Here is an 18,041-nt window from a genome sequence, read left to right as displayed (position 1 = left end):
TGTGTGGGTGCACCTACCTGGCTGGCAAGGGGCAAGCAAGCCGAAAACGCAAGCAACCCCCAGTCTGTTTGCAGAGGGGAATCTCAGCCATTCTGCGGACCGGCACAACATACAGATATGGGCCTCGGGTGTCCAAGCCACCGAGGAAAACAGGGAACCCCATGCATTTCGAAAAGAGGACACCCGCGGGAATCTGCAGAGGTATGATTTGCGCACATCCCCCCAGAATTTTTTACCCAGACAGCCCCGCAAAGTCCGAAATGTCAGGAAAAAAACACTTTTTCCGCACATTTCGCTCGACGCACCCAGCAAAACACGCTCCCAACAACACATGGCCTATCATCACGCGTTCCCACAGGTGTCCCGATGAAAACGGTACCTCACATGTGTGGGTGCACCTACCTGGTTGGCGAGGGGCAAGCCTAAAACACAAGTAACCCCAAGTCTGTTTTCATGGCGAAATCTCAGACATTCTGCCGACCGGCACAGATATGGGCCTCGGGTGTCCAAGCCACCAAGGAAAACAGGGAACCCCATGCATTTCCGAAAAGAGGACACCCGTGGGAATCGGCAGAGGTATGATTTGCGCACATCGCCCAGATTTTATTACCCAGACAGCCCTGCAAAGTCCGAAGAGTCGGGAAAAAAACGCTTTTTCCGCACATTTCGCTCGACGCACCCATCAAAACACGCCCCCAACAACACATGGCCTACCGTCACACAGTCCCACAGGTGTCCCGATGAAAACGGTACCTCACATGTGTGGGTGCACCTACTTGGCCGCCAAGGGGAAAGCCTAAAACTCAAGTAACCCCAAGTCTGTTTTCAGAGGGAAATCTCAGCCATTCTGCCGACTGGCACAACGTACAGATATGTGCCTCGGGTGTCCAAGCCACCGAGGAAAACAGGGAACCCCATTTATTTCCGAAAAGAGGACACCCGTGGGAATCCTCAGAGGTATGATTTGCGCACATCGCCCCAGAATTTATTACCCAGACAGCCCTGCAAAGTCCGAAATGTGGGGAAAAAAACGCTTTTTCCGCACATTTTGCTCGACGCACCCATCGAAACACGCCCCCAACAACACATGGCCTACCGTCACACAGTCCCACAGGTGTCCCGATGAAAACGGTACCTCACATGTGTGGGTGCACCTACTTGGCCGCCAAGGGCAAAGCCTAAAACAAAAGTAACCCCAAGTCTGTTTTCAGAGGGAAATCTCAGACATTCTGCCGACCGGCACAACGTACAGATATGGGCCTCGGGTGTCCAAGCCACCAAGGAAAACAGGGAACCCCATTCATTTCCGAAAAGAGGACACCCGTGGGAATCCTTAGAGGTATGATTTGCGCACATCGCCCCAGAATTTATTACCCAGACACCCCCGCAAAGTCCGAAATGTGCCCCGGACTTTGCGGGGGTGTCTGGGTAATAAATTCTGGGGCGATGTGCGCAAATCATACCTCTGCGGATTCCCGCGGGTGTCCTCTTTTCGGAAATTCATGGGGTTCCTCGTTTTCCTTGGTGGCTTGGACACCCGAGGCCCATATCTGTATGTTGTGCCGGTCGGCAGAATGGCTGAGATTCCCCTCTGCAAACAGACTGGGGGTTGCTTGCGTTTTCGGCTTGCCCCTTGCCAGCCAGGTAGGTGCACCCACGCATGTGAGGTACCGTTTTCATCGGGCACCTGTGGGAACATGGGACGGTAGGCCATGTGTTGTTGGGGGCGTGCTTCGATGGGTGCGTCGAGCTAAATGTGCGGAAAATGCGTATTTTTTCCCCACATTTTGTAATTTGCGGGGGTGTCTGGGTAATAAATTCTGGGGCGATGTGCGCAAATCATACCTCTGCGGATTCCCACGGGTGTCCTCTTTTTGGAAATGCATGGGGCTCCCTGTTTTCCTTGGTGGCTTGGACACCCGAGGCCCATATCTGTATGTTGTGCCAGTCGGCAGAATGGCTGAGATTCCCCTCTGCAAACAGACTGGGGGTTGCTTGCGTTTTCGGCTTGCCCCTTGCCAGCCAGGTAGGTGCACCCACACATGCGAGGTACCTTTTTCGTCGGGACACCTGTGGGAACACGAGAAGGTATGACATCTGCTTTTGGCGACGTGTTTCGGTGAGTGGACACAGGGAAATGTCTCTGAAATTGGCCGGAAATGAAGACAATTCTCAGACATTTCGCTCTGGCCACCCACCGAAACACACCGCCAACAACACGTGGCCTACCTTCCCGCGTCCCCACACGTGTCCCGATGAAAACTGTACCTCACATGTGTGGGTGCACCTACCGGGGCGCAAAAGGAAAAGGGTAACCGACTGGTAACCCCAAGCCATTCGCCACTGCCCATTTTGTTCATGTGGGCAACCTACAGATTTGGGCATAGGGTGTCGAAGCCAGCAAGGGAAACAGGGAACCCCATGCATTTCCCAAAAGAGGACACCCGTGGGAATCCACAGAGGTCTGCCTTGCGCAAATTGCCCCAGTTTTTATTAGCCACAATCCCCGACAAAGTGTGATATTTGGTGGGGAAAAAACACAATGTTCACTTTGTCTGGGGTTCTGTGTAATAAATTCTGGGCCGCTTCGCGCAAGTCAGACCTCTGTGCATTCCCACGGGTGTCCTCTTTTGGGAAATGCATGGGGTTCCCTGTTTTCCTTGCTGGCTTCGTCACCCTAGGCCCAAATCTGTAGGTTGCCCACATGAACAAATTGTGCTGTGGCGAAACGCTTGGGGTTACTAGCGGGTTACCCTTTTCCTTTTGCACCCCCGGTAGGTGCACCCACACATGCAAGGTACCTTTTTTGTCGGGAAACCTGTGGGAACACGAGAAGGTATGACATATGCTGTTGGCGACGTGTTTCGGTGAGTGGACACAGGGAAATGTCTCTGAAATTGGCCGGAAATGAAGACAATTCTCAGACATTTCGCTCTGGCCACCCACCGAAACACACCGCCAACAACACGTGGCCTACCTTCCCGCGTCCCCACACGTGTCCCGATGGAAACGGTACCTCACATGTGTGGGTGCACCTACCGGGGGCGCAAAAGGAAAAGGGTAACCGACTGGTAACCCCAAGCCATTTGCCACTGCCCATTTTGTTCATGTGGGCAACCTACAGATTTGGGCCTAGGGTGTCGAAGCCAGCAAGGGAAACAGGGAACCCCATGCATTTCCCAAAAGAGGACACCCGTGGGAATCCACAGAGGTCTGCCTTGCGCAAATTTCCCCAGTTTTTATTAGCCACAATCCCAGACAAAGTGTGATATTTGGTGGGGAAAAAACACAATGTTCACTTTGTCTGGGGTTCTGTGTAATAAATTCTGGGCCACTTCGTGCATGTCAGACCTCTGTGCATTCCCACGGGTGTCCTCTTTTGGGAAATGCATGGGGTTCCCTGTTTTCCTTGTTGGCTTCGACACCCTAGGCCCAAATCTGTAGGTTGCCCACATGAACAAATTGTGCTGTGGCGAAAGGCTTGGGGTTACCAGCGGGTTACCCTTTTCCTTTTGCGCCACCGTTAGGTGCACCCACACATGCAAGGTACCTTTTTCGTCGGGACACCTGTGGGAACACGAGAAGGTATGACATCTGCTGTTGGCGACGTGTTTCGGTGAGTGGACACAGGGAAATGTCTCAGACATTTCGCTCTGGCCACCCACCGAAACACACCGCCAACAACACGTGGCTTACCTTCCCGCGTCCCCACATGTGTCTCGATGAAAACCACCAGAGTGGGCCACCACAAAAGGTGGGGCAGGACCCCCAATAGATGGGGCAGTAGGGTTTGGGCACCCTGGGGGCAGATTGCCACACTAATGTGGCCATCTGCACCAAGCGAAGTTGGGTAAACAAAAAAAATAATACAAATTCATAGGCTGCTTTTTAGGGGGGGCTGAGGGGCACCCTAAATTGACAGTGAATGATGTACTGCAACGGGGGGTGGCCCTCAGCCCCCCCCACCCCAAGTGGAGGGCCCAACCTCATGCAACCCTCCCTGGGGGCTGATATCTGCTCCTAGGAAGGGGCATCTGACCCCAGGGAGGGATACAAGAGGTGGGACCCCCCCTATCTGCCGCCAGGAAGGGTTGCATGAGGTGGGGCCCTCCATTTAGGGTGGGGGGGCTGAGGGCCACCCCCGTTGCAGTACATCATTTGCTGCCAATTTAGGGTACCCCTCAGCCCCCCTAAAAAGCAGCCTATGATTTTGTATTATTTTTTTTGTTTACCCAACTTCGCTTGGTGCAGATGGCCACATTAGTGTGGCAATCTGCCCCCAGGGTGCCCAAACCCTACTGCCCCATCTATTGGGGGTCCTGCCCCACCTTTTGTGGTGGCCCTCTCCCTCCCCCACCCCAAATGGGTGGCAGGGACACCTCATGCAGGCCTCCCTGGGCCTCCTACAAACGGCTGCGTGAGGTACACCCCACCTCCATTTGGGGTGGGGGGGAGAGGGCCACCACAAAAGGTGGGGCAGGACCCCCAATAGATGGGGCAGTAGGGTTTGGGCACCCTGGGGGCAGATTGCCACACTAATGTGGCCATCTGCACCAAGCGAAGTTGGGTAAACAAAAAAAATAATACAAATTCATAGGCTGCTTTTTAGGGGGGGGCTGAGGGGCTCCCTAAATTGGCAGCGAATGATGTACTGCAACAGAGGGTGGCCCTCAGCCCCCCCACCCCAGATGGAGGGCCCCACCTCATGCAATTGCCACACAATTGGTATCGTTGAAAAGGGGAGAATCTCCCCTTTCCAACGATACCTGCCTCGATCTCCGGCTTGAAATACAGCCGGAGATCGAGGCTGACAAAGAAGGGAACTCACCTTCTTTATCCACCGCAGCAGCCGAAAATGGCTGCTGCAGTGGATTTACTTTATGGCTTTGCAGGGATCGCTCAAAACAAGGTGCCGAAAAGGACGAGCTATCTCGTCCTTGGCACTGCGTGTGCACTGTCAAGGACGAGATACCTCGCCCTTGGCACTTAAAGGGTTAATGGACCCGGCAAATTTACAATTATTTTCCTTTTGACAATAGTTCAACACATGGGTCTTAGAGGGGTTGATCTTTAGCTTATGTATAGCCATGCTAGTGTAAAAGCCTGTGTACACGGGCCAAAGTGCGTAAAGAAAGAAAATTCCAGAGTATTCATATACATTGGGCCTCATTATGATATTGCCGGTAAATCGTGTGTAAAACTCCCTGCGCACCCCTCGGAATACGCGTACCCTGCTCGCACCAGCAAAATCGCGTGTAAAACTCCCAGCACACCCCTCGGAATACGCGTACCCCACTCGCACCAGCGAAATCACATGTAAAACTCCCCGCGCACCACTTGGATTATGCGTACCCCGTTCGCGCAAGCGAAATCGCGTGTAAAACTCCCCGCCCACCCCTCGGAATACGCGTAAACCTGCTTGTGCCAGCGAAATCGCGTGTAAAACTGCCTGCGCACCCCTCGGAATACACATACCCGCTTGCGCAAGCAAAATCGCATGTAAAACTCCCCAGGGGTGACACCACTGCGTATACATGCTATTTCATTTGTTAAGAGGATATTAAATGAAAACCACATACAATTGTTTCTCCACCCTTTGTCTGGGAATTTCATCAAATATGGTTGAGCGATACACACCCTCTTTTGACTGCAGCACAGATGGGCATATAAGGTATGTTTCCCAAAATCTTCCCTCGTTTGTATCCAATCCCTCAGTAGTAAAAACAACTTTACTTTCGCCGGGTTCTCAATCAGCACCTCCCTAAATAACTTTAACCTACACAAATGACTAAGACAAAGCTCCCATAATTTACAAAGAGGCGGGCCACATCTCACAGGCTCTGCTCTTCCCAGGTCAGAATACAGGGAAGTTGAGGGCGAACACAAAAATGTTCGAAATAGAGCCAGTTTGTGCTGACTTGTTACTAAGATAGGAGGGGATAACATACAACACTCTTCTCCATATCAGGGCTTCATAGAAATCCAATAACCATGCAGGGAGCACTTCTAGCCATATAACAACTTTGGCAAAATTTTCCCAATAGAAGATTTCAACACAGGCACCATAGAGAACCTGCCATATTTGGCGTTGACTGTAACCATCTGCAGTCAACAATATAGCTTTCTTTTCCAAAAAGTCCCAGAGGAAAGTCTTTTGAGGATGAGCCAAAATCGGAATACCCAGGTACCTAATGTCAATAGTGGCCAATTTGGCATTATTAATGGACCCAGCAAATTTACAATTATTTTCCTTTTGACAATAGTTCAACACATGGGTCTTAGAGGGGTTGATCTTTAGCTTATGTATAGCCATGCTAGTGTAAAAGCCTGTGTACACGGGCCAAAGTGCGTAAAGAAAGAAAATTCCAGAGTATTCATATACATTGGGCCTCATTATGATACTGCCGGTAAATTGTGTGTAAAACTCCCTGCGCACCCCTCGGAATACGCGTACCCTGCTCGCACCAGCAAAATCACATGTAAAACTCCCCGGGCACCACTTGGATTATGCGTACCCCGTTAGTGCAAGCGAAATCGCGTGTAAAACTCCCCACCCACCCCTCGGAATACGCGCAAACCTGCTTGTGCCAGCAAAATCGTGTGTAAAACTCCCTGCGCACCCCTCGGAATACGCATACCCGCTTGCGCAAGCGAAATCGCATGTAAAACTCCCCATGCGCCCCTCAGAATAAGCGTACCCGCTCGCGCCAGTGAAACCGAGTGTAAAACTTCCTGTGCACTCCTCAGAATACGCACACCCCACTCGTGCCAGCGAAATCACGTGTAATTCTCACTTCTGTATCCCCAGATTCACACAGCAGTGTGGTGAGAAGTCACATGCACCCCCTGCAGCCACACCATGCCACAGGAGTCCACCCTACACCCCTCCCCATGCCCCGCAGGCAGCCCATCACCCCTGACCATGCCCCGCAGACAGCCCATCACCCCTCCCCATGCCCTGCAGGCAGCCCATCCAACCGCCCCATGCCCTGCAGGCAGCCCATCACCCCTCCCCATGCACCACAGGCAGCCCATCCACCCTGACCATGCCCTGCTGGCAGCCCATCCACCCTCCCCATGCTCCGCAGGCAGCCCATCCACCCTGACCATGGCCCGCAGGCAGCCCATCCACCCTGACCATGCCCCACAGGCGGCCCATCACCAGTCCCCATGCCCCGCAGGCAGCCTATCCACCCTCCCCATGCCCCGCAGGCAGCCCATGCACCCTGACCATGCCCTGCAGGCAGCCCATCCACCCTCCCCATGCCCCGCAGGCAGGCCATCCACCTTGACCATGGCCCGCAGGCAGCCCATCCACCCTCCCCATGCCCTGCAGGCAGGCTACATGGCACCATGCACTTGGGAACCCCGACTCATGCTCCCCCACCCCCACCTCATTGACGGGCACCTACCAGCAGGCCCCGACTCATGTCCCCCCAGTTGACAGGAACCTGCCAGCAGGCCCCGACTCATGTCTCCCCACCCCACTCCCATTGACGGGCACCTGCCAGCAGGCCCCGACTCATGTCCCCCTTCCCCATCCCCATTGACATGCACCTGCCAGCAGGCCCTGATTCATGCCCCCCCCCCAATTGACAGGCACCTGCCAGCAGGCCCCGACTCATGTCCCCCTTCCCCACCCCCATTGACAGGCACCTGCCAGCAGGCCCCGACTCATGTCCCCCTTCCCCACCCCCATTGACAGGCACCTGCCAGCAGGCCCCGACTTATGTCCCCCCCAATTGACAGGCACCTGCCAGCAGGCCCCACTGATGTCCCCCCCACACCACCCCCATTGATGGGCACCTGCCAGCAGGCCCAGACTCTTGTCCCCCCACCCCACCCCCATTGACGGGCACCTGCCAGCAGGCCCCGACTCATGTCACCCCAACCCAATTGACAGGCACCTGCCAGCAGGCCCCGACTCATGTTCCACCCACCCCACACCCATTGACGGGCACCTGCCAGCAGGCCCCGACTCATGTCACCCCAAACACCACGTCATAACTATACAGACTCATGGCCCTAATGCTAACCCAAATCCCACCCCCCCCCCACATCCCCAGTACAAACACCCAACGATCCACTGCACCCACGCCCTAATAAATTACCCATTCCATGATAGTCTGAAAAGAACCAGCATGCCCATCAACAAATGTCCTACAGAGCCACAAAGTGGCAACACATTACTTAGCCAATGCTCATGGGGACATGCATAAAATAAATCATAGTACACCACACCAATAATGTTGAATTATGAAATGTATTAAAAAGTAAAACAAATGACAAAATGAAAACCACACATGCAAATGAAGAAATAATTAGTGCAATAAGAAAAAGAAAGTCAAATCCAAGAAAGAAAACAAATCCAAAACATGAAATAATATAAGTGGTCCATACACAAAGTCCATAGAAAAAAATCTTAAGTTGAAAAGCATAAAAAAACATTAATCCATGTGAACATCTAAAAAAGAAAGTATGTACATGTCTGGAAAAATTGTAAACGAAAGTCTGAAGGGTCCATTATCCCAAAACAAAAGGAAACCTACCTAAAACCCTATCTAAAATACAACTATTTACAAAAAGTGGAGCAAAGTCCGAGGACTCCAAATCATAATAAAAACCAAATGAAACCTAAACCTAAATAACGATATATAAAGGCGGCGGGCTAGTCCGACGGCTAACTTATTGATGTCCCGGGCCAGGGCATCATTGAACTCCATGTCGATGTTCGAGAAGCGGGCCTGTTCACTGGCCTCGAGGTCTCGCAGGGATGCAGCCATGGACTCCTCCAACTCCCTGCGAGTTGCCTCGAGGCGCTCAGCCCGCATCAAAGCCCGGTGCATGGAGTTATCCACCCTGACCATTGTGAGCTGTTCCCTCTCCACCCGCTACCGCTCTGCACCTATTCGCTGGCCCAACCGCTGCAACACGGAAGACACTCCCAATCCTGGGTCCTCCTGCCCACCGGCTAATGCCTGCCCTGATGATGTAGAGGGCCCTGAGGCCACATGCCTCCAACGCCGAGCCTGCCGCCACCTTTCTGCTGCCTGCCGCCACCACCACGCCTGCCTCCGGGTAGATGGCAACACCCGGGGCCATCGTGAAGGTGCCCTGCTTGTATGTGCCTGCACATCATCCATTGCCAGGGGTCCAATTACAAGGGTGACCACCTGTGCTGGAGCTCCGACTTCCGACTGTGGTAGGGATGGGATCTCCACCAGCCTGGCTGCATTGGTTGGGGAAGGTCCACAGGGGGCCCTGGTGGCATCTGGGCCGGAAGACGGTACAGAGAACGACTGGCGTATAGTGTGCACAGAGGAGGAGAGGGCCGCAAGACAGAGCGACACATGGAGGAAACCCCCGACCATGAGCCCTCCCAGCTGGGCCTCGTTGGCACACATCTCTTCGTGATGACGTGTGTGGTCGCTCCAGGAAGCACGCACGTCATAACGAATGTCAGGTGTGCGCAACGCAACACCAATCAGGACGGACTCAATCCTGTCATGGGTCCCCACGTCCGCAGGTAGAGGAGTGCCTGCGCAAGAGGCTGAGACCCCAGACACGGCTCCGGCCTCTGGCACATCGAGAAAGAAGCATTTTGGCAAGCAGGAACTGGACTATGTGTTGGCACACCAACGCGATATGCTTGTGGGCCCAAAGTGCCATAAAACGCATCACCAGCGTTGGGTCCACTAGCAGCATGTTGCGGATGGTGTGACATCCATAGGATTCCAGGTGCGCATGGCTCAGGACTGCTACAAGCGTTGGAATGACCTCCGACGCAGTGCAAAACAAAAGCGTGCCTCAAATTATTCCATGTCTCTGGTGACTGGTGGTGGGCCAGCACCAGGTGAGGATGAACTCACTCAGCACGAGGAGATTGCTGCAGAGTTCATTCCGGAAGAACAAGTCCGTTGTTTGGGAGAGAGGATGGATTATGATGCATCGTCTGGTGAGTATTGATGCGTGTTACTTAATCACATGTGTATTTGGCATGTGTGACCCTCCCAGCCACAACTTGGGTCCTTCCTTTCATCAAACTACCTCTCTACCTGTGGTGTTCACCAGGGGTCTGACTTCTCGGCTGGCTTTCCAAACAGCACCTGGCAGCTCTTCCCTACTGCATTTTCATTTTCTGCTACAACTTCCAGTGCTATGCTGATGACACTCAACTCATTCCCAGGCTGCCCTTGGCCACCTCTTCTCCCTCCCTCATTTCTGATTGCCTCATTGACATTTGAAAGTTTTTGGTACTGCCAACGATCTCTGTCTAAATGCCAGCAAGACTGGCATCTTCCTCCTCATCGGTACACCTTCACCATCCTTTCCCCTCACTCTCTGGCTGGCCCACCTTGGCCCTCCTCCTACCCCCACCTGCAAGGCCAACAACCTCGGGGTCACCTTTGACTCCACACATTCCTTTTCTGCACACATTTCTGACGGTTCTTGAGATATATTAACTTCTTGCTTAACCTCCTCAGGGGTATTGTGCCTTTCCTCTCGTTCACCTACAAGCTCACAGTCTCTCAAGCTCTGGTTGTCTCAAGGTTGGACTACTGTGACAGGCTCTTTCAAAATTCTCCCTGCCTCCACACTCTGCCCTCTACCACTAATCCAGAACAGGACTGCAAGATTTGTCCCTGGCCTCAAGCCCTGGCATCCTATCTTTCCAGCTCTGAAATCCCTTCATTGGCTACCAGTGGATGCAAGGATGAACATTTAGATCCTCTGCATTGTGCACAAGGATTTCTGGGGCCTGGGTCCAAAATACCTTCAACTATCCCTCTGCCAATACCTCCCCTCTCGAGTCCTTTGCTCCTCTACCTCACACTCCCTCCGGGTCAGTCGTTTATCGAAGAAACAAGCTGGGGGAAGATCTGTGTCTATGGCTGGGACCTCCCTTTGGAACAGCTCACCTGCCACGTTGAAACCTGAGGAGAAACATCTCTGCTTCTGGAAGCACCTCAAGACCTTCCTATTTGCTCCTGCATTACCCCCTCTTCTCCCCAGCTGAACAGTTTCCTCTATTGGTACTGTGAACCTGGACCCTCTGTCCTTCGGGCCCAGGTACCTGCTCACCCTGCCTCCCTGCTGCACTGCCTCCAGGCCTCCCATTGCAATGGGTCCTGTACGTGTACCCATACAGTCCCACACTCTTCTTCCACACTCATGAGATTTGCCCTATCCAAATGATGTTGCACTTGCCACTTGCTGGCTGCACTACCACCTTTTGTATGCCTATTCTATCATTGGACTTCATTTTCATTCTTTGGTCTCCTCTGTTTGACACGTTGTACTTCTCCCCCTTTCAGGGTCTTCAACCCTTTATCCCTTCTCTATGCACTTGCGTGTTCTCAATGTCACTGTGCCCAGTATGATCATTGTTTTCATTTCCTTTTCTCCCTTGTTCCCCTCCCTTTGCTTGGTTGCGCTCTGAGCCACTTGTATAAGAGGGCAATCTTGATGAGATGTCATATCATGTCATATACATCCTTTGTCCTTGGAGCAGTGTGTCTCACTCTGACTGTGCTGATGACAGTGGCTCCCTGTGCACATGTGTGCACATTCATGTTCCATGTGCATTCCATGTATGCCCCTAGGTGTCCTTGACTGCCTGCTCATTGTAGTATGTCTCCAGGATGATCCAAGTGTCATGTTATTTGGACAGCCATTTCATGCTCACTGTGGGTCTGTGTGTCATCACGCATGACTTTAGGGTGTCCACATCAGTGTTGTGCACATGGCTCCCCCTGTTGCAGGCCCACTGCCTCTTTTCAACTGGTGTTGTGTATTCTGCATGCATGGGTGTACTACTGATGGTTCCTCATCTGTCGTGCATCAGGTCCACTTCTCATCGGCTGTAGTGACATTTGACTGACGACATGCAATAGATGCATGCCAACACTGTCTGCCAATGCACAGTTCTGTGGTGAACCTTTCATTGCCATGCAGTGCCTCTCTGCTATTGCACAGAGGGTGGGTGTTTCACGGTATCCATGCTACATGATGCATGCCATTTGCACATGATGGCTACAATTGCCCTTACACTGCCGTCATGTTTGGAGATTGACATCACTACACACGTGTTGATGTTGGAAGTTGAGTGGGGTACACATGCACTGCACCGCACATACCCACTCATGTGCTAAGTTCAGCCCTTCAACATGCCAACACAATGCTGCTGTGTGATAGTGACCTGCCATGTATGTACCCATGTCCCTCCTTTCACTGTATCAAAACGCAGTAGCGTAGGTGCCTCCTGTGACACATGTACTCTGCATAGTCAATGGTTGTTGAGTGCTGCACGTGAACATGCATGTTACATGTGTCATGGTGTGTTTGGTGTGATTGCCAGCTGTGTCTATTTGTGTGTTCCCACATGCTTATGTTATGTGCCATTTCTTTGTTGCCATCTCTCATTTCTGCCTTGGATATGTGCCTGCTAGAGGTTGTGTGTGATGCAGGTGATGGGCAACATGCAAAACATGTGTTGCCTTCACATTTTGCACACATTCTTTTCTGCTTTCAGGATACCCTTGCATTGCAATGCCACTGGATGAATGTTGGGCTTTGAGTTGCGTGTGACATGTCTGCTTCATTTGTTCACTGTCAATGTTGTGATCTGTATGTGTGTGGTATGTGCTACTGACATGTGTGTTCTTGTTTCTTTTGTTTATGTTGCAGGTGATGAAGCACTGGAGGCAGAGGATGAAGATGTCATCCCAGACACAGTGGTCAGTTCACATGATCAACCAGGCACAAGTGGTGGTCGTGGGGTGGCAGCCCACGAGAACCCACTGGTGCTCCAGGCCATCGTGTCCAGAGCGGACTCTGAGTCAGGCTCTGATGTATCCTCTGACCACTATGTTGAGCCGGATCTGCAACATGACATGTCGTCGCTGGTAAGTGATCCTGTGTTGCATGATCTTCTGTCTGCGACACCAGCAGTAGGGGGCCAGGCGGGGTTGGAATGTCCACCTGTGGTGGTTACGGGTGCACAGTCACACTCAACACCAGTTGGCCATTTTCCTGGGGCATCAGGTCGACGGAGGGATGCAGTCCTGCAGCCGCGGGCAGCACCAACCCAGCAAGGACCACGGCTCCTTGGGCCCGGAAGGTGTCGTGTCCGGCAACGCGGTGGCCGTGTGCTACCGGGATTAACTGAGTGGGAGCATGCCTTTATTGCCATAGCACAGCAACAGGGGGGAGCAGTTGAGATGATGGCTCATGTTATGGAAAGTGTGGCCCGTTCCATCCTCCCCCCTGAAAGGCGAGTGCAGCTCCAGCAGCAGGCTACACGGTCCATGTGCCACTCACTCAGGCTGGGCATGGCAGCCTCTGACAGGGCGCGCCGGGCTGAAATGGTGGCTCTGCGTCAAGCTATTTTTGCTCAGGCAGAGGCACACCGTGAGGCCCTGAGGGTAGAACACCAAACCCTCCGATCTACTCTGGGTGCTCTCAAGATGCACGACAGTAGGCGGGCAGCCGGGAGGTACTCTGTATGTCATGTGAGGCCATGCAGGCTGAACTCTGTTTTACACGAGTCCTTGCAGGAGGAAGCACGTGTGACACGTGAGGTAATGCATGCAGACCTTCGTGTCATTGCCATGCAGGACCTGGCTTACCAGGCCCGCATGCTTGCTGTTGCTGAGCGGCAAGGCGCGGATAGGCGTGGTGAGGCAACTGTGCTGCGTCCACCTTCTGATTTCCATCCAGAGGGTGACGACGACAACCTTTCTCCCACATAGGTCGGGCTGTGCAGGCGCTGAGCCCAGTGAGTTTTTTTTTTATCTCAACATCTACACATGTGGGTGTTGAGGTGCACCCTGTACCTCCCCCCTCCTGGGTGCCACCCCCATCCCCGGGTCATATGTGGCCATTTTTGATTTTTTTTCTTAGTTTCCTGCAAGTAATTTTTTTTCTTTCTTTATTGTGCATTCATGTGACAGTGTGGTGCTCTGTGGCATTTGAAGGCATCCACTGTGTGTTCCAGCATGGCCCATTCAGGCTTGTCTCGTGTATGTGTTTTGCTTGGGGTCCTGACACATATGCTACTCCTGCTTCCCCTTTCCATGGGCTCGCAAGGATGGCTCAGTGTGACAGCATCTCACACAGGGGCATTGGGCTTCCGTCATATCTGTGGCCAGCCTGCAGTCCTACTTGTGTGTACACCCCTAGTGGGTATTCCAGATGGCTTCTCCAATGCATGTCTGCACTTCATTTTGGTGAGCATTCTTTTGACTGTGCATTTCACCATGTTGCTTATGATTTTTTTATTAATTGACTGTCTATGTTCATGCACTTCCTGCTGTAGGCAGTACCACACACCCTTTAGGTGTGTAACACACACTGATGGTGGGAGGGGTCCGTGTGCTGACAATGTTGCATTGGGACACTTGGCCTACAGTGATTTTGATATGCCACATGAACGCTGCACGCTGAGTTATCCTTGTCACCATGCGTTTCAACTACCCCAGTTTCCTTGCTTCCCCTGCTTTGGCCATCTTGCAACCCTGCCTGGTGTTTTGTTGTGCCATTGGAAATATGGCCGCATTGCTTTTGACTTGACTGTCATGTTTGTGGCCTGGTCCTGCTCCCACTTCCCATTGGTTGCATTTGGCCCTTGTGACAATCCGGCCAACCAGGAGGTTGGAGCCTGCCACCACTACCAAAGGCCCACAATGGAGGCCCTGTCTATCCCTGTCCACCATCCTTCTGGGTCCCTTGATTGTCCCCCTGTATCCCCTGCCCCCTGCCAGTCTCCCTCTGTCTCCCCTCTTCACCATCACACCCCCTCCTTTTCTGCACCGTCTTCTTTTCCTCTGCCCCCTGTGTGTGCTTTCTTTCCCCCTCTCCCACTTCCTGCCTTTACACCTTGGCCCCCTCCCCCTTCTCTCCTCCCTCTCCACCACCACCACCACTCTTTCCCCTCCTCCTTGTCCTCTGTCTGTCTTTTTCTGGGACTACCCCAACTGCCGTCAGGCATGGTGATACATAGCCGCTTGTTCTTTGCAGACACTTCCCCCTCTGCCTCCGTCCATCCACCCCGACCTTCAGCTTTTTGAGTTTTATTTTGGCACTTACTTTTATTATCAGTCCCTCCACCACTGATTACAGGTTGTCTGTTCCCCCTTTCCCTTCTGTGTTTCTTCTCCCCCTCCCCAGCACTATCTTGATTATTCATCGACCTTCCATAGTGTGTCACTTGTTTTGTTACTCTCCTCACCTCTTCCCTCCTCTTCCCTCACACCCCCCCTCCTTATGTGACTCCTGCACTGCAACTATTGCCATCAAGCATAGCAATGATGATGCTGGTTTTGTTTTCCCACATTCCCTCCCTAGACTCTCCTTTATTGTTACAAGCACGTGTACTATGTACTTTGATTTGATAGTTCATTTTCACATTCTGGACTGTTTGAAGGACTTGTAGGAATGTTGTTCCCTTGTTCCCTCCCTCCTTGAGGCGCTTTGATGCACTTTGTGTGTAGGCCCTATAAGGATTTTCAATGAATCAGTGATTGCTCACTGTCTGCCATTGTCGATGTGGGGTACTCTGTACATGATATGTTCTGCTGGTCAATGGCTGATCCTATGTTGGGTTTGATTTTGAGGTGTCAGGGGATTGGTGTGGTTGAGTCCTTGAGTGCAATGTTCACATGTGCTGTGTACAGGACACTGAGGCTCACTTCATTTCACATGCATGTATTCGATGCATGTCCCTACTGACACAAAGACTTAGGCAACGCCCCCACACACCATCTACGGCGACACCATGCACACACGTGCACCCAGATTGCCTTCTCAGGCATGATGTGTCCCTACAATCCATGTTCACTTCCGATTCATTGATTGTGTACATGCATAACAGGGTACTATTTGGTTGATTGTACTTATTTTTCATGATGCTCAAGGGGTTTCCCCAATGCAATGCACACTCACTGTGCTGTCCGGTGAGCGGTGTGTTGCAGGGGGGTATGCACCTTGCATGTGTTCCTTTTGGTCACATGGGATTGGTTGTGTTTAAGTGGCTAGGGATGCACACAATGTGGCACTTCAGTGGACACATTCTCAGGGTGGTAAGGTTGTGACAGTTAACTGTCCCTTTCTCATCATCAATTGTCACCTGGTATGTGCCAGGCCTGTGTGCACTCCGCAGGGGTTGGAGTTTAGGTGAAAAATGTGGCCACAAGCTGGGTACAGGCTGCCTCGCCACATGCCCTTTCTCCTCCCATGCGCAGCGGGCGTGCGTGTGGTTGGGGATGTGGGGGCACCACCATGTCCACCGGTACGCCCCGCTGTGTTGCAACGTTGTGCAGGACACATGCTGCCACAATGATCCTGCACACTACTGAGGGTGCATATAGTAGCTGTCCGCCAGAGCGGGAAAGGGAGCGGAAGCATGACTTGAGCACTCCGAATGTGCGCTCCACTATGCCCCTGGTTGCAATATGGGCTGCGTTGTATCTTACCTGGGGTGGTGTGGTGGGGTTCCGTATTGGCGTCATCATGTAGGTGCTCAGAAGGTAGGCACTGTCCCCTGGTAAGGTGATAATGGTTGTCATTAGTTGGGCTTGTGTATTTGTTTGTGTGTGACATGCATGTATGTGCAAAGGCATTTGTACTCACCTATGAGCCATGTGTCGCCATGCGTCCCAGCTTCCAGGGCCCGGCTCAGAGCGACATTCTGTATATGAAACTGTCATGGGTGGACCCTGGATAGTTTGCATAGACAGAGGTGATGATTCCCTTGGCATCGCATACAACCTGCACGTTGATGGAATGCCAGTGCTTGCGGTTGCAGTAGATGTTTTCAGTGGCCATAGGTGGACGTAGGGCCACATGGGTGCAATCTTTGGCACCGAGCACTTTTGGGAAGTGTGCCACCCTGTAGAAATCCTGGACCACGGCCTGCCTTTCTGCGGGTGTTCTGGGCATGTATATGTGCCTGCAGACTGAGGGGCGCTCAGTGATGATTGCCAACACCTGGTGTAGGCAACGTGACTGCGTGGGCTGTGAGACGCCCCTCATTATGGCAGTTGTTCGCTGAAATGACCCAGTGGCCAAACAATGCAGTACATTGAGCAACTTCTCCAAGGGGCTCAATGCTTGGGAGCACAGGGTGGGTGATGTGAGTTCATCCTCCCACTCAGTGACCAGCTCTAGGATGATACAAGGTGGAAACCTATACCTGCCATAGACCTCGTCATCAGGCATCCCAAAAAGCCATGTCCTGGGCAAAAAAACACAGGGCCTGGCTATTCTCCTCCTCCTGCGGTGTCCCACGATAACTGCTGCGAGGAATGGGACATTCATCGTAGCTGTATATGCTTGTTTGTTGTTAGCGCGCACTTTTATGCTGGGGCGCTTCCACCTGCTTTCGTGTGACGGACGTATTTGTGCGTGTGCGTGTGTTTTGACGTGCGCAGGTTTCCCCTATTCGATTCCATGAATACGTGTTGTTCACTAGCGTGTGGGCGTTGCATGTGTTTCCCAGCGGTACTTCCCACGTTACGCCTACCTTTTCACGCGTTGTTTCCCATTCCCCGTGTTCCGCCCCCTTTTTGGGTGTTTGCGCGAGAAGTTGTGCGCAATCCCCGTTCCTGTTGCGCACGCATTTGGAAACGCGCAGTGACATGTAAGGTAATTGGCGCACATCCCGGGAAAAACACACGCAAGGCCTTCCATGAACCTAACTTTTTCACACTTGCGCCACAAATTTCAGCGTACATTTATTCCATGAATTACCTTCTTAATTCTCAAGTCGTATTACAGTAACCGCCCTTCTCACTTCAAGGATAGCAATCAGATTTAAGGAAAACTTCATGCTCTATCATTGGATGAACTCAACTGCATCCATGGCACAGCCAAACTATGACTCTCTTTGTGGCCCGCAGATCTGCACCATGATATTTTTGTCTTTTTTTCCCATAGCTTCTGATGGGCACAGAAAATTACCTCACTGAATAGGACTTCCCATTATTACTTTGCTCTTCTTTTTTCTATGTATTCCTTACCCTTTAACCAACTCTTTACCATTG

This window comes from Ambystoma mexicanum, chromosome 12, assembly GCF_040938575.1.
Source record: "Ambystoma mexicanum isolate Mex_15411 chromosome 12, UKY_AmexF1_1, whole genome shotgun sequence".
NCBI classification, from domain to species: Eukaryota; Metazoa; Chordata; class Amphibia; order Caudata; family Ambystomatidae; genus Ambystoma; species Ambystoma mexicanum.
This window is presented reverse-complemented; position numbering follows the sequence as displayed.